Source organism: Ambystoma mexicanum, chromosome 11 (assembly GCF_040938575.1).
Source record: "Ambystoma mexicanum isolate Mex_15411 chromosome 11, UKY_AmexF1_1, whole genome shotgun sequence".
Taxonomy (NCBI): domain Eukaryota; kingdom Metazoa; phylum Chordata; class Amphibia; order Caudata; family Ambystomatidae; genus Ambystoma; species Ambystoma mexicanum.
In genome coordinates this window covers 1,420,466,315-1,420,489,695 of record NC_090934.1, presented here as the reverse complement: position 1 = coordinate 1,420,489,695, position 23,381 = coordinate 1,420,466,315, and positions in this window count along the sequence as shown.

Below are 23,381 nucleotides of genomic sequence, written 5' to 3'. Positions count from 1 at the left end.
GACATTGCACGACATGAATGTTAAAATGCGGCCGTGTTGTTCAGGCTTCCCACCCGGAACAGGAAGTGCCCGTGTCTGAAGTCTGTAGAAATCAAACTGGTTTTTGAGACCAACATACCTGTGGTCCCTTATCTAATGTTTAATAAATGAAACACACTTATGTCAAACCAAGACAGATCCTCCACACCTCAAAACTCAGCCTCGCGTGCCCCTGGAAACCATGACAGACATACATTTAGATGATACAAAACATCAGTCAGAGAGCACCACATTTGTTGCTCCCTCTCTCAAAAAGGAACAACCTGCCTAGGTGTTTTTTTTTAGATATTCCAGAGAAGGAACTTGTAGGTTGAAAAATAAAAAAAAAAGAATATGCATAGGTGACCCAGCATACCAACTCAACCAACTCCAAAGAGCCCAAAATGTTGCATCAAAACTGCTCCTTGCACTGGGTCAAAGAGACCACATCTCACCTGCACTCCAAACCCTTCACTGGCTCCCACACATTCGACACACCCAAGACTACATGATCTTCTGCAAAACCTAAAAACGTGTCTCTTTCGTAATACCAAACACTCCCATGTGGTGCGATTGAATCCTAGTATCCCAATGTCAAATTGCTCAATGACATCCCGATCCTTGTCACCACTGAATATTCATACTAATTCGTTAGTAATCATCCGCTTGCCTGAATTTTCCGGAATATAGATCTCCTTGGATCATAGCTACACCCAAATGCTGGCTACTCGTCTTTCCATCGAAGTTTTTCCTTCGAGGGTTTGTTCCATCAAATCTTTTCCATTTGAAGAGGTTTCATCGAATTGCCATACATAAAGTGCAAAGTGTTTATGCATAGAAACCCTTTAATTGAATAGAGTTTCGTTATATAAACACTTTACATTTTTTGCACGGAAAGTCGATGAAACATACATAACGTTATAACGTTACAGGGAGCTGTCCATTGCTGAGATTTCAGCACTGGACAGCTTCCTCTAACTTGTGATGTTTATTGTTAATTGGGGGTCCCCCCCCCAAGGACCACCAGCCCCTGGGGTCCCCCCACAAACCTCTCCCTAACACCCATTGTCAAAAATGAACCCTTTCCTCACCCCATTGAATTTCCAACCCACACATCCAAACATCTATTTTAAAGGTATGTTTGAGTTGAAAATCCATCGAAATTCATTCAATGATATGCTTTTTCGATGGATAAGCATTTCAATGAATTAATTTCAATGGATAATGTTTTGATGGAAATTATTTCGATGCAAAGACTGTTTACTCCAAATGCTCACCCCATATCACTATGCTTACTCTTTACTCTACATTGTCACACAATTGGAGTGCGGTTATACCCCTCGATCAATTCGGGCTAGCTGCTCACATACGAACACTACCCCATGAACACCTTATCACTCTAATAAAACGCAATTATATCCATTGACAAACCGGCCTAACTGCACACATATGCGTCCTACAGGCCGAACGCAGCCAGAACCAAGTCTGGGTGTCCACCCACCAGACTGCACAATTCAACTGATATCACCACCACCACACCTAATGCAGCGTTGCAGCTACCACCAGGCAATTACAACAGCTGCACACATAACTGGTGCACCCATGCACCCTACAACACTTACTCTCTCAACTGACCTGGACTGTGCTCCTCAAGGGCGTTTTACCTACCAGCGCTTTGAGGTCATACCAATGATATATAGAATGCTATATAAATGCCAAATAACAATAACAATACAATGACTACGGTAGCCTCTGCCATCCTAACAAAGGATTTTTATTTTTATTGTTCATTTATAATGTGCTTAATACCAGTGAGTGGTTTCTAAGCACGGGATTAGGATTCAAGCTAGTGTTGCAACGCATTGGGCCTCATTACGAAAGTGGCGGCCACGGAATTAATGGTGCCGATAAGTGACTGGCACCGTTCATTCCGGGCCGCCCCATTATGATTTCTGCAGCAGGTCCCGCTCTGGATGCCTGGCCAGACCAGACGTGCAGAGGGGGACCCGCTAGCAGTACAGGATGCTAACAACAGGTCCGTCATTAACGGGCCTGTTGTTAGCATCCTCCGCATTCCCATTGAGCCTTATGGGGGCTCAAATTGGAATGGGGACGTACTGGGTCCGGGTCCCGCGAAAGGGAATTACCGGCCCCTCGGAGGTCGGAATGGCCCGGTAAATTGCCTTTTTGCGGGACCCGGACCAGACCTGGATCCGGGCCCGGACCCGCACCTGGACCCGCACCCGCACCTGCACCCGCACCCGAGTTTGGAGGTAGCCATGCCGCTAAAAGCGGCATGGCTACCTCCAAACTCATAATGAGGCCCATTGGCTTGCTTTCAAGCTAAATGCGTTGCCCCAGAGCTATCCTTCCTTAGCATGTAGATTGTGGTAATTGAGTGCAGGGTCCTGATTGCCCTCTCCCACACATCTGTCAACTCAGAGATGTCTACTTTGTTGTACACAGGACACAATGGGCCTCATTACGCGGTAGGAGGTAAGGGATTACCGGCACTGGTAAGGGTGACAGTGCCGGTAATCCCTTACCTCCATATTCTGAGGTCCCTTAGCGGGTCCCTTCCTTAACGCCTGGTCTGAACAGGTGTTAAGGATGCGAACTGCTAAGGGACTTCAGAGAGCTAATAACGGTACCGCAAATTGCGGTACCGTTATTAGCTACTTCTCCATTCGCATTGAGCCATATGGGGGCTCAAATAGGAATGGGGAATGGTTCTCAGAATGGGGACTTACCGGGTCCTGCAAGGTTGGAATGACCCGGTAAATACCCATTCTGAGAACCCGGACCCGGTATCCGGTAAGGGGGTAGCCATGGTGCTAATAGCAACATGGCTACCTCCTACCACGTAATGAGGCCCAATATATCGATTTGGGAGAGGGAAAGTGAGAGAGGAAGTGGCAGGGGCAGTGTTAGCTAGTGAACGCATGGAAACTCTTTGCAAGAGGCCAGTGTGGGGAGTGCAGGGTTGTAGGTGTTTTTGCCTTTTAAGGCTTACTTCTCTGTTCCCCTGACTAACCGGCTCCCCTCTAAGACCTCCTACCTCTTTACACTGCACACATATCCCCCCCGTCAGCCATTAGCACATTCACACTAACTGAACCATGACTGAACTCTCTTCTTAAGCCCAATCATACTGTCCCACATCAGCGGCTCACCAGGCTCAAAACACTGCAGTCTACCAGACCTTAGGCACTTCCTTATGGATAAGATATTCCCATATTTCTCTGTCAACACCATAGAGAGCAGAATGGCAAACAGGAACCAAGTACCTCCGACCTGCACCCATGGACACCATAGGTTTCACATCTGCCTCTCCCACTGTGCCACCAATGTCCCACCTCTTTTTCTTACAGAGCCAGGGGCAACCAGGCCACGAATAGTTGTAGGAGGCTGCTTTACAAGAAAACTTACAATACAATATAATTCTCAAAATAATCAATTTCATCAGAAACCCCCAAACCAGTTTCTTGTTTATTTGTCTTGAAGGACCTAAGCACACCAGCCACACTGGCCAATAGATCTGTTGACTTTCAGTGACCAGCTCGTGCCGTAACTCGCATCAGGTGCTCCCCCGGCACAGATGCACTCTTCTCCCTTCTGTTGGCCTAATCTTCCTAGGAGGGTGTTTCAGAGCAAATCTGGGGGTTTATTACCTCTCGTCTTAACCTCACATTGAGATTCCTTGGCTAATTGGCACAGTTGCCCTTCAAACCTCAAGGGTACCAACACTACAAGGATCCCACACAAGGTCATAAGAGAGGAAGGGTAGGTAGCGGCTACCCCCAACTCCCAGGAATAAGCTCTCCAGCCCGTGCACTTCACCATAAGGCTCATGCTCGCAAGGACAATGCACCACAGCCCCGTCGGCTGTTCATGCAGCCATGCTGCACAAGGGAGCTCAGAATGCACCAGAGAGGTGTCTTGGCTTTTCAATACAGAAGATGTTTAAGTCTCCTTGACAGAGAAACAGTGGGTATAGGATTGTAGAAGCGCACTTGTGAACCAAGATGTAGACAGGGCCTGATTCACAGAAGTGTTTCCTATGGGATTCCACCATTATAATCTGCTTCTGTGAACCAGATCCATAATGATTAACATTGCTCTAACCTGTGAAGAATTCAGCCATGCACTCGGTCCTACTGTTTGAGCACAAGCAGTGCTCCAAGACCACACCCCCACCCCTCCTTGACCAAGGCTGTGATGCATTGCCTTCGTTGAACTGGCACAGGAATGGCATTGCTACCTTTCGCTCTACTTGGCATGTGGCAAAATTCGGGCTTTGCTGCCCACTGCTGTTATTAGCTCAACTTTCATGTGCTTGCTAAACATCACAGCCCCTCTTTTTGCCACAGGGATAATGACTGGCGCACCTTCAATTTCATTGAACAACTGAGAGTGTTTGCCAAGTAAATCACTTTTTGCCAGAGTGCCCATTTTATCCAAAATTGACGTGAGTCGTACTTCGCCATGATTTCAATGTTGGGCCACAGCACTCGCAATTCTCTTTGGGAATGACTTGTATTTGTGCAGCACTAGCACGTAGTTATATTAAGCTGTACTTGTTTGGAAAGTATAGGTGTCCCCCACAGTGACAAAGGGTCACTGTGGGGGAACCTAGCATGGAGGAGGTAATGGGGAACTTCAGTGAACTCGATCTGCTAGGTTTCAAAAGCACTAAACTCATATCTTGTCTGCGATATGGCGTCAATAAAGGGTTCAGTCGAGAGAGAGAGCGATAGTGTGTGGGTTGAGTGCGTGTCTGTGCGTGTGTGTGTCGGTGTGTGTGTGTGTGTCCATGTGTAGGTGCATGTGTGTCTGCATGTATGTGTGTGTAGGTGTGTGGGAGTCTGTGTGTTTGTGTGTTGGTGTATGTGTGTGTGTCTGTATGTATGTGTGTGTGTGTAGGTGTGTGTGTGTCTGTGTGTATGTGAATGTGTGTCTGTATGTGTGTGTAGGCGTGTGGGAGTGTATGGGTTTGTGTGTTGGTGTATGTGTGTGTGTAGGTGTGTGTGTGTAGGTGAACGTGTGTCTGAATGTATGTGTGTGTAGGTGTGTGGGAGTCTGTGTGACTGTGTGTTGGTGTATGTGTGTGTGTCTGTATGTATGTGTGTGTGTAGGAGTGTGTAGGTATATGTGTGTCTGTATGTATGTGTGTGTGTGTAGGTGTGTGGGAGTCTGTGTGTTTGTGTGTTGGTGTATGTCTGTGTGTCTGTATGTATGTGTGTGTGGGTGTGTGGGATTCTGTGTGTTTGTGTGTTGGTGTAGGTGTGTGTGTCTGTATGTATGTGTGTGTGGGTGTGTGGGAGTCTGTGTGTTTGTGTGTTGGTGTATGTGTGTGTGTCTGTATGTATGTGTGTGTGTAGGTGTGTGTGTGTGTGTGTGTGTGTGTGTGTGTGTGTGTGTATGTGTGCTTCTCGGTGTATGTGTGTTTGCTGGAGACTCTTTTGTGTGTGTGTTTTTTTACAGACATTTCTTCTACCAATATCCACTTCTGTAGGAATCACTGCAAAAACATCAAAAAACATGGGTTTGGCAAATCCGTCCCACAGCCAAAGATTAGCAAATATATTTCCTGATGAGAGGGGATGAAGGGGGGAATGACTACCGCGACCTTCCATGTGCTCCCCGCTTTCCTGACCATGCATTATGCAGTCAATGAATTTTTAGCACTGTTCAGAAACCCCATCCAATGTTATTCTGGGGCAGATGACAAACAACCCTTTTGTTTTTTTCCTTCGGATTCCTTGACCTCACCCCGTCCGCGCGTCCCCCCTCCACCCCACCCACAACCCCCACTGAGCTTGATCTTCTATTCGATTGCACAGCCAAGCTAAAGCCAGGATCTAATATTCATAGAAATTTGTTTACCTCACCGCAGAGAGGGGCGATCCTATCAGGTCAGGGTTAAAGCCCATCAGACTGCGCTGGAGAGGCTTGCATTTCATCTGCCTGTGATGTACCTTGCCTGTAAGTAATACAAAGGGCTTCATTAGAGTCATCATCAGCGTGCTCACCTTTCAGGCCTAATGTAATCATGTATTTCAAATGCACATCGAAGAGGAAGAGCTGGCGAGGTGGGTAGAGAGGAAACAAAAACCTGGGGAGCCGCTGTCTAGTCAGCTAAATTGGCCCACAAGCAGCTGCAGCCAGGGTTGGTTAATTTTCCTCCCAAATTTTAAATTACATTTTTGACTTTGGGAGCTCGGGAAGAGAAAAATCAAGGCTTTACGAGCCGGGCGAACACATCTTCAGCCCACACGAAAAGGGATTAGGAAGCGGAGGCTAGAGTGGAAGAGGAAATGAGGATATGACAGAGGCCAGCGCCAGTTCAAACAGAATTAGGCCTGCAGAAGGCTGGCGAAATCCCACTGGTGACAGGTGCCACCTTCTGGGTCATTCTACCACTCTGCCTCCTGCCACTTTTTATAACAAGAGCAGATAAAGTAGGGCCAGTTTCTGCGAGGCTGAGGAAGCGGGGTAAATAATATGAACGGATGGACGCCGGACGGGCTCCAGGGGCCTTTGCATGATACGCCGCGCGTCAGTGTGACGCGTGCCCACAGGGCATGTGCTTTCGCCCCAGAAAGCAGGAGAGGAGATTGCTAATTGCCACACATTGGTACCATTCATCTCTCTGTCCTTGTGTTAGTTACTAAGCCTTTGTGTTGCAACTTACTCAAGGCCTTTTGCTTGCAGTCGCTGAAGCAATGGCACAACTCTGAGATCCTATTGGAGAAGGAAGAGTGTCATGACAAAGGCAATCGCACAGACGTAGAGGGGGCTGGCAGAGGAGAAGATGGCAGCTAAGAATAAAACAGAAAAATACATGATTGTAAGGACCCATGTGAATATTTGTTTTTGACCACCCTCATAAATGTATGTTCAGAATGGGGTGCATGGAATTGCACACCTGTTTCAGGATTTGATGGGAATTAGCAAACATTAGCAACAAATTCCAATGTTGTGGGTGAACATCAACACTGTGGTCAACTTTGGCTTTTCCTGAAACATGTACAGAATCATGTGTTGGAAATCTACGGGCAGGTGCTGAGCTCGTAAGGAAATCACTGCAGAATGTATAGGATATATATTCATAAAGGTCCACACAAAAGCACTCATTAAAACAATAGAACCGAAGGAGGAGGGCATTACAGGTTTGGTAATGACCCCAGGGCGTTGGTAACGTAAGGGTCGTGGGGCCTACCAGGCCGGTAATATCCCCCACCAAGGGTTCTATAGCTATTACTACCCCAGCATGTTGTACCGGGGTACTAACAGTTCACTTTTCTCAAGTTGAAAAACGGCATGTAAACCGTTTCTCAATTCCAGAAAAACTTGCCACCAAAAAATGGCCATCATGGAGAAGGGAACTAAATGGAGTCCCTTCTCCCTTTCTATTGCGGTCATTGACGGATCGGTGCTGCGCCGGAAACACTAGTGTTCTCGGTGCTGGGAATGACAGAGCAGCACAGGAAAGTGGTGTGGGGGATACAGGGGGGAGAGGAGATCTGGAAAACAGGGGTGGGGCAAAGGAAAGGGGATGCAGGCAGCAGATTCACTTACTGTGACTCTGCCGAGGGAAGATGGCGGCCTCCCGCTCCGATGAGGTTTGGAACAGGGTTTTTCCCAGTGTGGTAAAGACCCAGTTCCGAGCTTCCTCATTGGCTGGGAGGCCACTACACCCACCTCTCCGGGTACCAATAGTAGACTGACAGCAAGGAGCGAACAAGTTTTCCAGCACAGGGGACACAAGCATAAGTTCACCATGGTAGCATTAGTCATATATTGCGTCATCAAGAGGCCGACAGTAGAAGATCAGAGATAGCAAAAGCATGCCAGGTAACATAAAGTACAAACCTGCGTAAAACATAAATTCAAGCAAATGGGCCTCAAACAACTTATCTCGAGCAAACATCATAAAACCGTTAACACAACCACACAACAGCATGGCAAATGGACAGGGGAAGTGAGTGTTGCACTAGCAATGGCAGACGGAGCTACGAACAGATACAACTGACACACAACTTAACTGCACAAAAGCCTCAGAGATATGGCCATGTAATTTTCTCACACGCTCTAACACTCGACAAAGAGGAAGAAATCCAGGGAATCCCACACAGAGTCTGGGTACAGCCTTCTAGAGAGAAACAGCACTGGGAAAGGTGAGATAAGCTGCACAATGTTTCCCTTCAGCGTTGCAAGCTACCGGGCCTTTGCTCACCAATGGCATCATGAGCTATCTAGGCGGGCTAAAGAAAGCTGCAAGGCTCATCTGGCCATATATGAAACTAGCAATATCATTACAAAAAGCAGAGGCGTTGCTAGGAGGGTGGGGGGCTGAGAGGGTTATAGCCCTGGGTCCTTAGGTTGTAGCCCTGGATAGAAGCTCAGGGGCTACATCCAAAAGGCTAGTTACCCCCGATTCCCGACCGCCCTGTTATTAGCGTAGCCCCGGATCTTTTCCAGACATAGCAACACCCCTGACCGAGTTATACGCAGCACCATATTCGCACCTTCAAGATGGGGCTCTGTTGTCCCAAAGGATCACGTCCGGCGTGGAGCGATAGGAAACTCATAAAAAGGAGCCAGGGATTTATGAGCGTTGCCTAGCAACTCGCGTTGCAGTTATCTTGCTCTGCTCTCTGAAAGTTTGTCGCCATTTTGCATTTTTCACCTCTTTAATCTGGACTTGGAATCTAATCCCCATGGGAAATCCCACGTTCTACCTATCTGACCCATTTGGCCCTATTGTTCCTGCTGACTGCTTTGTGCACCCAGCCTCCCTTTGAAGCGGCATCGAAGGAGATCCTTATGTGTACGGAAAAGTATTGAAGTAATTTCTACCCAGGCAAGAGATGCAAGGCCAGGGCATTACCAGGTAACTTCTCCCTTTCCGTTGCTTACAGGAAGCAGAGAAGAGCTTCCTCGTTCAGACCCCTTCCCCAAACACAGACACTGTTCTATCAACTCAGCTCCCTGCCTCAGGAACTTGAGTGTGCTGGAGTAGAGGCTTTATGAACATGTGAATATTTGACTGGTACATGGCTGGCAGTTGGTAAGTGCACACAACCACAACAATTTTAGGCTGCACTTGGCATATTGATGAAGGAACTCGATACATAAGTCTGTATGTTACATGTTATGACTGCTCCTGGCTTGTAAGTCTGTAACTAGTATGATAAAGCAGTATCTGCCTAACAAAGGCCATTATAGCATCTGTAGGCATGGACCTTTAGCTTTGCCCCTTTACCCAAAATAAGGCCCACCTCTAAAATTAGTAAGTGTGCCTTTTGTCCATAAAGCCAGTTTATTGTACAACTGCCGGCAGGGGGCTCAGATGACATCTAAGAGTCAAATGAACCCTGGTCTCTCTGAACCACACTATGAACACACATTATATACAATTTGCAACAGTTAGTACTCTCCCGCAGATAGCGTTACAAAGTCATCCCCCCAAACATGATTGGTTGTCCTGTACAGAGAAATCTGAAACCCACACAGTTCATTGGACACAGACATTATAATACAAACCCCCTAAAAACGTATAATTACAATGTTTACAATTTCAACACACTCCTTCCCAAAAGCCTCTGCATATTTGGTGGCAGCCTTGCCTCTTAGTTACACAAGAAAAACATTCATATTAATGATGCACACAGACCTACCCCAAAAATACCTAAGCACATGAAGATGAGAGAATGACATGTAGATTCCTTTTTACCTATTTGTGTTTGCTAACTGCATTGCCCAAACCTGTCTGGTGTCTGATTTTTATGACTTCTACGTGGCTGACCTTATTCTATTCACATGAGTTCTGCCCACTCTGTGACAACACAATCGTCCTCCTAAAATGTATTACTATTGGTATCCACAAGTGATCCAGGAGAAGCCACCCGCTTCAAACAAACCCATGAATTCACAAGATGCCGATCTCTTACAACAATGAGCTCCCCAGTTCACCAGAGATCATATCTTCCCTTGCTCCCCAGCACTTGAGCCATCTGCAAACTGACCACAGCCACCCCATTCATCAACTTACAAATCCAGTTCCCCAACTGCTGACAAAGCCTTTGCAAACCTATGCCATGATGATGTGAAACACCCTTCTGATTAATCCACAATGTGGAGACCCATGATACACAGAGCAATATCACCTCATATATTGCATCTTTTACTAAATTCGAAAAAGGCTTCCCATACATGTACACCATAATGTGTGCATTTTATACCTATTGTGATCTCCTATCATGAGCGGCATTCATACAGCTAACTCCATGTGCACATATTGGTCGCCTGCTTTACCATAGTGGGGAGGGGCACTCTATGCAACAATGTTTAATCGTTATGTTTCTGCATGCTTGCAAATCTACAAATGTATTGCTGCTACACAAAATTACACAAAGTAACCTAAATGTAACACTCATCCCATTTACCATAAATATTGTAATATTTGTAGCAAATTGCGAAAGTGACAGAAATGACGCTGATGACGTGTCCACCACCCCATCAGTGGTATGCTGCGCGAAGTTCAAACTTTTCCAATTTCCCAACACATCTGATGACTATGCCTTGTGTGTGAGGCTTTAACTGGCATACAATGAAAGTCAGCGGCATATGAGGCTGCAGCGGCATAAGAAGGGCAGCATTGCTGTCTTATGCTGTTTCAGCTGGGCGTACCCTTGTCATATCATAGCCCCACTTGTGGCATCTCAATACAACTTTTGTAAATCTTTATTGTATTAATCATAACCATGCATTCATTTTTATTTTATTTTTACATCAGCCAGGAAGTTCTTGTGATATCATGTGTGTGTGTAATTGTGTGTGTAAGTGTGTGTGTAATATCACATCCACAATGTGTCTTTGGGCCTCATTACGGGTCTGGCGATAGCCGTGCCTGTAACAAAGGCAAGGCTGCCGCCGGACCCGTGGTTTTACCAGCACCCGCGAAGGGGCAAATACGGAGTCATGCCAAGGTCGGCGGACCCGGTAATTGCCCATTCACAGGTGCCAGCAATAAGGGACTCTCCATCCCCATTCGGCCCCAAAGGGCTGAATAGGAATGGGGAGCTTGGAGAACCGGCACAATTCATAATGGTGCCGCTGCATCCACGAGTTGTGCTCGTGGGTGCAGCACTGTCTGCCAGGTCCGACCTGGCAGGCAGAGCGAGACCCGCGAGCACAACTTGTATGCCGGTATGGTAGCAACAGTGACGGTAGCGGTGTTGTCTTACTGCCATACTTGTAATGAGGCCTTATGTCCTCTATCTTAGCCTTGGAGTGTGTATGTGTAGCCCAAGGTACTGTGCGCCACCATCCGCTATATCATTTGTTGCTTTTGGGAAGTATGGAAAGGATACGCTGATTCTCACCATATCATTGTGGTCAAGGAAAAGGAGCTCATTGAATGTGCCCCCCAGCTGGTGAAGAGACTTAAGGGGAGAGCAGTATTAGGTTGGACATTCCACTGGCCCAGGATACTGCACCACGCAGAGTTTAAATACTACATCAAAGAATACAGCAGCAACTATCAACCACAGTTCTTTAGAGCAAGCAGATACCCATACAGATGAATAGAAGGTATTGATCAGTGATCCAAGTTCCACTAAATCAATGCTAACCTGACTCGTGCACTTCCAGATGTGTGCATCAAATCCATGCCTGCCAATGAGAAAGTCTTTAATGGTGGACACACCTCTTGAACGCTCAGTTTCTCTCACCGAGGACCCACACCTTTCCTCAGCTGATTTCACTGAGAATCATACATAGTCAGCATTCAACCAATGCTGCACTCATAGTGATAATGAACCACACTTAATTCTTGCCCTGCGTGTGGTTTAAGAGAAAACCATATATACATCTGTAGATGCTACCCACTATTTGAAGTAGCAAATCAATGTGCAGGAGAGTGGAGGAGAGACCAGAGTCCAGGGGAGATTGGAGTTGCAGGAGAGGTTTCTGGTACAGGAGTGGTTAGAGATGCAGAAAAGGTTGGAAGTAAAAGATAGATCAGAGGTAGGGAAGAGGTAGTAGTAGGAGACGAGATAAAATGTACAGTTGGAGGTGCCTACTCAGGAAGGACTGGAGGAGCAGGAGGTGCAGGACAAAAAGAGTGAATTTCAAGAGGAGAGGAAGAAGGCAGTGGAGAATCGGAAGGTGGAGGAGGCAGTGCAAAAGACCAGAGGGAAGAATAATAGTGACATCCTAGGAGGACTGAGACCAGGTTGGAGAGGAGGAATGGTGAGAAGCAGGAGGAAATAGGTTGGAGTCGAGGGGCTGGGAAGAGAAATGATACTGGTGGAGGAGTAACGATAAAGAGGTAAAGAGGAGGAATCAAAAGGGAGACGAAGATAAAAGGAGATTTGGAACTCCCTTAAAGGGTGTAGTGGAAGTGACAGTCAAAATGAGCCCTAACGTACACCTACAAATAGTGTGGAAGAGATGGAAAGAGGAACAAGTACACAGCATAATGTTGAGGAGGGTAGCCCAAGGTTATCATGAGGGTCAAAGGGGAGGGTAGGCTAAATGCCTACAGGCCAGAGTGCATATCAGAGCAATGAGGAGGATAGTAAACATGGTTTGGGTGGTACAGGATCAGGACTGTAGATCAGGGAGGTGATCAAGGGCCCAGTAGAAAACCTGTAATCAAGTGGAATGTTTCCAAGGGACTGTGACTGAAGGCAGGGGGAGACATGGAGAGACTGTTTTAATGAAGATAGTGTTTTGCCTGGAATCAGCAACTTTTCATTTTGCCACTTTCAACCGAGAAGTTGGACTTTAACTCAGAGAGGCCCGCAAAAGAGACAATTCTGTTGATAAGAGCTGGTTTATGTTACTTCCAAGAGGCCCTTGGCCATTGATGATCAGTAAGCGGGAGTGAACCTTCTCAAAAGTGATGCCTAGGCCCCCCAAATCTGGTGAGATACAGCAAGGTTTAATGCTTCCTTTAGAATTTTATGTCAACTATAATTAGCCCGAATCGCCTTAAGGAGTAATACTTTTTCCCAGAAGTACAGGTTAAGAAGGAAGGCAAGGGTTCTGGGAAAGGATTGGTTCAGTTGAGCCTGAGTGGCATGTAGCAAAAGGAAATGTAGTCATGTGAATATGTGAATGCTATCCAAGTAAGACAACACATTCAACTCTGCAGTAAGATATCTCAGTAGATTAATGCACCTACTGCAGCAATCACTGTGTAAACTGCTAGTCCCAGGTTTGAATCTGGGTAAGAAGAGCTCAGCCTTTCCTAAAGTTGATCAACTTCCTAAAGTTTGGAGAATTGTAAGACGCATGCGAGAGCTGCAGAGTTAGTCACATTTCATGCATGGCCGGGTCTGCTTTTTATTATTAAGAGGTTGACACACTGAGTATTATTGAGGTTCATACTATGACAATATAAAGAAGTCATAAAAGAAATACCTCTCTAAAAGCCTACATGGCGGGGGTAGAGTCAGTCATGTGCCAGGGGTGCATGAATTTTCTGTACCTTTGAAAAACACAAAGTATATTTACAGTAAGAAACCTTTTCATATGCTAGTGCATCTCATCACTTGTGCCCAAAAAAGATGTGTTAATTTGAAAGTGTGCATCACCAATACACCCATTGATTCCCTGTACCACCCCTTTGCCCATTTGCACTGATGAAGGGTTGTTTCTGCATATTTTAATGTGCATCCTGTGGAGTGTAATCAAAGGCTCCAAACCAATGGTAGCGAAGGACACACTGGGAAATTGACCTGACAGCATTCAACAACCTCTACGCTGAAAAATTGGGCCTATTTAGGCAGACTTTGGGTGTGTCTTTCTGCAAGGGAAACCTAGGGAAAGCTAAAACAAAAATGTAATCCAAGTATAGATTGTAAAAGCACATCACATTGCTGGCTGATCCAGATATGCAGCATTTGTCACTGAAACCGCCACCCATGAAAAGGAGTTGTACTGTGACAATTCAAACCCATTTTTCAGCAGAAAAACAAACAGCAAATAATAAAAGTGTATTTTATTAATGACTGAAAGAAACAGCCCTGCACTTTCAGCACAAAAGCAAAGTGAACTCTGATCAGTAAAACACAGTGTGCCAAAGAATAAAAGCTGATTTTAGAAATTGCAATATGTGTGTCCTTTCAGCCAAAGAAAATGGTGAGTCACTGGGCAAACTTTACGAAGGACTCCCCCACTGAAAGCCTTGTTTGTGCATCCTAACTGTTTACAACTGCAATAAAATGTGGCCTGCCTTTAAGGTGTGATAGGCTTGGCTCTCTGAATGATAATTGGCCCTGGCTGGTACATGACCAGAATATAGGTGGGAGGTGTGAAAATAGGTGCTACAATCAAGGGAAGCTTAAACTTTGAAAGAAATACAAGAAACAGGAGCCTTTCAGATCGGAATAATGGTCACCGTCAGATAAGAGGACAGGCCTTGTGACATCACAGGGCCAGCCTACCTCATCATCTGCAGCGGGAGATCTCTGTGCAGCAAATGCATCCCCCATTTATGCTCTGCAGCCACCAAATTCAAACAACCAACTTCACACAACAAAAGAGACTAAAACAAACTATGGTTACAGGCTGGCCGAGAGAAACAAATGGCCGGGAGGAAGCAGAGCTTCACTTGGCACAATATGAAGATGTAGTATTAATTAAAAAGGACTCTTATAACTTAGGCCTTTTTCCCAGCAACCACACGCTGTACTGCATTGATATATGTGTCATTTTTTAGATAGTTCCAGGTGATTTTGTTGACATGGAAATCATCCACCTGTGAATTAGGGAACTGTAATGACCAGCTAAAATGAGTTTCTGGTTGATCTGAAAATGTCCAGAATTTAAGGGTTGACAAACTGGTGGAGGGTAAAATTAGTGATGTGGGGAGTATATTTCATGCTCATAATTGTTATGTGTTTTGTGCACACAGCAGAAAATTGCCAAACAGCTGTGCAACAGGATGCAGAAATTGCTATCATTCTATTAAATCCCCCATGATTAGCTGAGGCAGGATTATATATGTATTATGGCCGTTTCTAGTAAAATTATTAAGTTTGGCCACATAACTAGCTTTTGCCAAACAATTTGACATAGAAACAAAATGGGATTTCAAAGGAAAGTTGCCATATGTCTGTTCCAGATTTTTAAACCACTCTGTAGAGAGAGGCTGGATTTGGGAGGAGAGAGAAGGGTAAGTTTCCAATCCTTGTTGTGAGAACTCCTGCAGGGAACTGCCCAATGTTGTAAACTTGTTGGTGTCATCTCTGGTATATAAAGTGAATGTACTATGTGGAAAGGAGAGAGCTACTGAAATTTACCATATGATGGCTGCCAGGAAACACAAAAACGGGATTTTTCTCTAATTGCCTCTAGTTCGAGCTATCTATTGTTATTGTTTCTGGGAGGCCTAAAAGCTGACTGGATTCTATGGTGAAGAGCTCGGGACCATCTTTGAGAGTGGAGTAACCAGACCCCTGCCCTATCCTCCATGAGGGTCCTGGAACACAGCTGGCTTTCCTGAACTTTAAATACAGGATGTCTATGTAAGTACAACTGAGCCCGGGGAGACCAAAAGGTGGGGTAATCTGCTTGTCTTAAATTCTTTCCCTTTATAGTGGCGGTGGGAGGCTGTGTAGATCCTTAGCCTATTTAACTACAACTATTAATTTAAGTAATTCACCTTGGCTGAACACCATGGGGAGATTTTTGTTAAAATTCAGAATTAACAAAGCTAAATCCCAGTGTGCGCTGAAAACTATAGACTGTCATTTAATTGGGTAATCCTATGGGTCCAGCTTCCCCAACAAATGCCTTTAAGTGGAAGGGGGCGTATGAAATCTAAAATTCTCATATCATCCCAATTTGTACTGTCCAGCTTCCCCAACACAGGCCTTTAATTAGAGAGGGTCTTAAATCTCAAATTCTTAAATCATCCCAATGTTTCTGTTTGACTTCCCCAACACAGACCAAATGTAAGGGTTGAAACACCATTTCTTAATCACCCTGTGTTTATTTACTGTTAGCCTTTGAAGTGTGTAGGAAAATCGAAATTGCACAGGACTACATTTGAAATTGAATTTGTTCACTGACCAGCGATAATTATTTATTGAATTTAAATTGAGATAAAGTACTGTGATTTGTGTTTTTCCCAATTAATTTGTGATATTTATTTGTGTATCAAGAAGTTAATTGTGAGCCACAAAGAAGGTGGCATGTGTAGTTTAGTGTGACTTTCTATTACCTATAATTCAAATAAATACAAATATATTTCCCGTACACTGACCTTGTTCTTGGCTCATTGGAAGCTCAGGGGGAGGGATCCAAGGGACTTGATATGAGAGTGAGATAGAGCTGAATAAAATAACTGACATTAACCATTTATTGTGTGACACTTAGCTTGGGGAGGGAAGGAACTCCTTGGGCCTTATTACGAGTATGGAGGTAGCCATGGTGCTATTAGCGCCATGGCTGCCTCCACACTGGGCTCCAATACCGGGTTCTGTGAATGAGAAATTACCGGGTCATTCCAACCTTGGAGGACCTGGTAATTCCTCATGCACAGAACTATTCCCCATTCCCATTTGAGGCCCCTTAGGGTTCAATGGGAATGGGGATGGAGCTAATAACGGGCCCGTTAATAACAGGCCCGTTATAAGCTCCTTGGTCCCCTCGCGGAACCCAGAAAGGACGTCTGGATTTACCAGACGTCTGTTCTGGGTCCCGCTAGGGACCTCGTAATCAGGCATCCCGTAATGAACGGTGCCGGTCCTGTACCGGCACCATTCATTACGGGACCACCAGCCTCGTAATGAGGCCTCTTGTGTTGAAGGTGGCCTCTCAATAAACTGTTACTAATTGGGGGCATGTGGCAGGATTTGGCAGGATTTGGCAGCTATTTTTAAATTGTGTGTAAATTTTAAAATGTGTAATGTGACAGACTATTAATTTTGATGTTATTGCATTAAGGTGGAGGGAAAGCCATCTTTGCTTTGATAAAATGCCACGAGGACTTGAACCCTTAGTTCCAGGGTAGTATATAGGTTATACATTAAGATTGAGTAAGAATGGATTTGTGTTTTGGTATTGTGAGTGGAAATTAAGTGGGAAAAGGGTGATTATTGTCCATGCAGAAAGGAAATTCTACAAAAATTGCAAAAAGGCCATGGGTGAATGAAGGGAGCTGGCAAGCTAAAATAATGCAAGATTTCACATCAGAAGGAATTGACACTTGGTTCAAAGGTGGGATATGGCACAAAGCCTTGGAGATATTTTAAATGACACAAACTGCTCAATATGAACCGGGTCAAATGGCTCAGCTCCAAGGCAAAGAAAGAACTTAAACAGTTAGAAGATCAAGTACAGCAGAACAATATTTTCGAGTTGAAACAAAAAAGCCTCATGGAACAACTCAAACATGAGTTACACACCCAGCACCAAGAGAGTGCAGAGTGTGGCACACAGTTTTATGCACTGCAAGATGCACATAAAGAGTGTGTGGAAAATGTGAGCACAGTGCAACATAAGGTCAATGATCAGACTATTTATAATCGAGGGCTGTTAGATGAACTTATGGCCTTTCAATTACAAATGCAGGAGTTAACACATGAAAAAAGTCAGTAAATTCTAAAAGTGGTAGACTTTGATCAGATATGTCAGCAGGTATATGCTTTAAAGCAATGGAAAATTCAACGGATAAAAGAAAAATACCCCTTGAACCCAGAGAATACTTCCTTGCACAGGAGGTGCACCAGTTGAAAATGGGTGTAGAAAAGAGTCAGTCAGGTTCTCAGGAACTGACTGGAAATAGGTAAGAAAATGTAGAACTCATGGAGCAAGTGAGACATGCATAAACTGGTCTGTTACAGGCAGCACAGTATAGAAATGCACAAGAGAAACTGATTGGTATTTTGAAAGCAAACCGCTTTGAATATGCGCGCACAATGCAGGCCGCACAAAAAGAAAATGAGCCAGGTCAGAATGAAATCAGGTAATTAAAAGATCAATTAATGGCCCAGAGTAAAATGCTCATTGCCAATCAGGCCTTGGTCTCAGAGTTGAAAAGCCAGCTCTCTGAACACCATCAGGAAATAAGGACAGAGAGAAGCAGGTGTGAGAGTTTGGCAAATTAAATTCAAAAACACAAACAGGCATTGAGGTACCCTGACCAATCAGGGTGTGGGAAAGGGCCTTCTGATTCATGGGTGATGCCCTGCCCATCAGGAACCTCATGCCAGTTAACCACAACTTCCTATGACCCGACTGCGGGTGACCTCATGTCATGCTTTCCACCTACTAAGCCCAAGAAAACATGAGGCATCTAGACATATTCAGGCATAGCCAAACTGATCCAGAAGGTCAGTCCTTATCTGTGATTGAGGAGTACTTACCCCTATAACACAGAAGGGAAAGTGGCCTCACTTGTGTGTCCTGGGAAGTAAGGAATAATCTAGTGAATACTTCAGTCCATGAAAACTCCCTTGATGAGAAAATGAGGGATTTGGACTTAAAACAAATGAGATTGCAGAAAGACCACCTAGCTCGCTTCGATTGCGAAGAATATTTAAAGCTTCAGTCTAGGGGGTGGGGCTTCTAAAAACCTTAGTACATTCAGGGGAAGGGTGGAATTCCAAAGAATCCCTGGAAGATGGGATGAGGAAACTTAGTTCTATCCTGGGCCTAAAAGTAACTAAAGGGAGAGTGACCCTGAGAGTTCACTTTTGCCCAGGCAAGAGGAGTCCAGACCCTGTGGTTCTGGGAGATATTCCCAGTCTAATAGAGATAGAGAGTGCCTAGAAGACAGGCAAGGGAGTTCCAGTAGCAGTTCTGAGTCAGAAGGTTAATGGACTCTGGTGCAGAAGAAGAAAAAGACAGGGAAACCAAGCAAGGGTGTTGTGAAAGACCCAATAAGACAAATCAAGGCCATAAAAAGCTTCCTGACTCCATGTCACAAGAATGCCAAGCATTCATGATGGGAGCACCTGGAACTTCATGAACAGATTATGGCATAATTCCAGATCATACATTATGTGAATTGTATAGCATTTGCTAGATGGACTTTCTCACCTGAGTACTCCAGTTTCTCAGCAGGACCAGGACCATTTTAAATGGTCCACCTATAAGGTGGCTATTTTAAAACATTTCTCCTCACACGGAAACCCACAGGAGGCTTGTAAGGCTGCATATAATTTGCAATGTGGGGAAAATCAGGCACCTTTGGAGTTTGTGCAGGATATAAAGCGGGCATTTGTTCAGACTTCCCGGCAGGTGAACACAAAAAAAGTAGAGAGTTCATACCTACATATTTCCATGCGCTCCCCAAATACATCCTGACTCCGTTGGTGGGTGATTTTCACAAGCATAGGACACTGGATTGGATGATTGAACAAGCCACCAGGATCTCTGAGGTCCAGAAGCCCCCTGAGACTAAAAACACCCCCAAATCCCTCAAACCATCTAACACCCCTGTCGCTGCGAAGTGGCAAAGGTAAAAACTATCCCTCCATTGGATCTGGAGATGAGGGGCCTAAAAGTAACCCTCATGCCAACCAGAAAAATGGAAGGTAGAATGGATCGCCAACCTGGCCCAAATGAATAGTAGTCAGGCAGAGGCCCAGAACCATGATCCCTTGGACCCTGCCACCTATGTAAGTCCTAGGTACAAGGGTACCAACTTAATCCTGGGGTATGTATGCAATCCCTGGGTCCAGGGGGGGAGGGGTCAGGTAAGTACAGCCCCGTAAAACTTCCCTCCAAACTTCCCTCAAGAGAGAAGAGTCACTCCACCTCCCAATCTCCATTTTACCCTAGATATCCCTCAAGCCAGAACTTTCAAAATAATCCTCCTCCCTCTCCCCGGTTCCAGGACAATAGATCCCCGAACCCAGGAGAATGGAGATTCAGGATGGAAAATTATGGTGAAAATTTCCAGTACCTGAGCTACTCCTGGAGAAGGGACAGTTACCCTTTTCGGGAGCAGCAGGGGCATGACTTGAGACCTTCCTACCACCCAGAAAATGTCTTGCAGCTGGAATGACAGGTCCAGGAGCAGACAGATGAACTGTGGCACATGCTGAGGGCTCAGTCAAACCCACAACCTAGCCCTACTTCCCAGAATTCCCCAACACCCAGGGCTGATTCCCCGGGGGGGTAATGGTATGAGGAAATGTCTGACAAACCACACATAGCCGAGGAGGGGGCCCAGGTGGAGGAGAGATGCCAAGCCCTAGAGGAAGCTTCCTTTCACACCGAGGCAGAACCCCTGAAAACCTCTCAGCCTTTGAGGGTCTCTTCTATCCCTGAAATGTTGGAGCCCAAAGAGCAAAGGGTAAGTAGGAGAGGCCAAAAAATAACCCACTTGGTGGAGGAACTCCGGATCATCCCCTTTGAGAGAGAAGAATCCCTGGAGGATTCAGGTAAGCCGACCTTCTCTTTCACAAACAGGGGGATATCTCCCAAATTAAAATGAGTCCCAAAATACCCTGAATGGGACAGGGTAAGTGTGGAGACAAAACCAGAACAAGAAACCTTTCAACTCTTAAAAGCTGAGCCAGATAGGTTTGAAACTGAGGGAGTGTCCTTTCTACAAAAAGGGTCGGAGAACTGTCACCAGGTAGCAGTTGACAGCCAAGGAGCTGGAGAAAAGGAGTATTCCTCAATGACCCCCATTGCGAGTTGCACTATTTTCTTTATATATTCCCGATCTCCAACAGAAACTCGCCCAAGCTCACACAGTGTCATATTTCAATAACAAGAAAATGACCACCGGGCTGGCAAATAACTAACCCTTTCTGACCAACATGGAGGAGAAAGAAGGCAGGTTTTATGCACCCATCAAGGTGCAGGGTCAGTGTGAATTATCAACTCTAGTGGATACTGGATCCCAAGCCACCCTCCTGTCCAAAAAGGCCTTTGACCAATTAAACTCAGGATGTGGGTAGGGCCATCAAATTAAACTCGCACTACTTTCCAAACAACTCCAATATTTCAATGGAAATGACATTTCTGTCAAAGGGAATGCGGATCTAGAGATAAAAAGTGGGTGATATTGAGTTAAATATCCAGTGATTGTCGTGACCCCTGATTAGTGATCACTGTACAGGATCACTGATCTGAGAATGTAGAATTGCATGTCAAGAATAACCAAGTCCCAAACATCACTGTTAATGTTAAAGTTAATGTTAAAGGGTGTTTGTACCGCGCACTATCACCACCAGAGTGGTCCCCCGGCGCTCTGGCGGCTCTGGAAAAAAAGAAGGGGATTAGGGGGCGAGTTAGCGGGAATAAGCTGGAAAAGTGCAAGAGAGCAGTGATGTGCTGTTGGTGGCCTCAGCCCGGTGGGCCCGTTGGCTGGGCTTGGGGTGCTTTTCGTTCGGTAGGTGTTGTGTACTGTTGTGCGAATCTATGTGTGGTTTTTGTTGTTGCAGTGTAGTGAAGTTTATGTGGTTTGTTGTGCTATAGAGTTGCGGTTGTGTTTGTTTAGAGTTTGAAAGGTGTATGCAGAGGGGTGAGATTGTTAGTGAGTCGGTTATTGATTCATGATTGTGTGCCTGGTTCAGGCTTGGTGTATCACATGTCAATCATTGAATCACATTTCTATCTAGATGTTGCACAGACTAATTTAAGAACTCTATCTGAGTGGGGTATTTGCAAAGAAAACAAAGAAAACCCATTTCTAGCTAGATGTGATGCAGGCTAAACTTATGAATTTCATCCAAGTGTGCCAAATGCTAACATTTACAGTTCTATCTAGATGTGGCAAAGGTTAAACTTAAGAATTACATCTAAGTGTGGCATATTCTAAAAATCACATTTTCTCTTTTGCAATGCAGGCTAGTCTTAAGAACTCCATCTAGGTGTGGCACATGCTAACATTCATTTTCCTGATTAGATGCGACGCTGGCTAGGTAGAGGGTTCCAACCAAGTGTGGCACATGCTAATATTCACACGTCTACCTAGATGTAGCACAGGCTAAACTTAAACATTCCTTCTAGGTGTGGTACATGCTAACATTTATATTTCTGTCTAGATGCGACGCAGGCAAGGTAAAGGGTTCCGCCCAAGTGTGGCACATGTTAACATTTAGAGTTCTATCTAGATGTGGCGCAGGCAAAACTTAAGAATTCCATCTAGGTGAGGCATATGCGAACATTTACATTTCTGTCTAGATGCGACGCAGGCTAGGTAGAGGGTTCCGACCAAGTGTGGCACATGCTAACATTTACAGTTATATCTAGATGTGGCGCAGGCTAAACTTAAGAATTCCATCTAGTTGAGGCACGGGCTAACATTTACATTACTTTCTAGACGCAACCCGAGCTAATGTTCATAGTCCTCTCTAGGTATGGTACTAGTTCACATTCTAATGCAGGCAATATTTGCTGTCCAGCTATGAATAGGTTAAGGCTGGTGGTCACATATTTCTCTAAGAATGCATGGTGTAAGTCTAGGTTATGGAAAGGTAACTTAGAGTGGTGGGAGCTTTCTGGGGTAGTGTAATTGCTCTGCACACCACCCATGCCACAGTTACAGTTTTTGTCGGTGTCTGTTGACTGCTGGCTTTATTGGCGTCCCCTGCAGACACCTGCTGAAACTCTCTGGAGCCGCCTCTGTTGGAGCCACCCTTGGCCTTAGGGCCCTTAGCTACAGGGCTGCACGGGCAGAGGGCTGCCTTGTGAGAGTCAGCTAAGACCAGGCGAGGCAGCCAATTAGCAGGAGAGGTAGGCGGGCGGAGGAAGGGACAGGGAAGTGTGGGAGGGCTGGGGCCCGGAGGAAATGGAGGATCAACACAGGGACTGGAGCCTTCAGGGAAATGGATTCAAGGTGAATGAGGCCCAGAGGGTTGTTAACAGGCTGCACATACCGGGGTATCCAGGTGAGCACTGGGAGAGATGCGATCCTCCATTTCCTCCGAGCCCCAGCCCTCCCACACTTCCCTGTCCCTTCTTCCGCCCACCTCCCTCTCCTGCTGATTGGCCATCCGAGGCCCACAACAATCAGGGCTGGTGTTGTGGGCCTCGGATGGCCAATCAGCAGGAGAGGGAGGCACAAGGAAGTGTGGGAGGGCTGGGGCTCAGAAGAAATGGAGGATCAACACGGGGACTGGGGCCTTCAGGGAAATGTATTCAAGGAGAATGAGGCCCGGATGGTTGTTAACAGGCTGCACTTACTGGGGTATCCAGGTGTCATCTCTGTAGGAGAACAAACTGGTGATGGGAACCCTTCTCCATTCTTGAAAATCAACCTTCCTCTCAGTTTTTAGTGGCAATACAAACTGGAAGGGGACACCCTAAAATTTTACACCAGTCCGAAATCAGAAGAAACATAGAGTCTCGAGAAACCAGTCAAGGAACAACCAACTTATTGT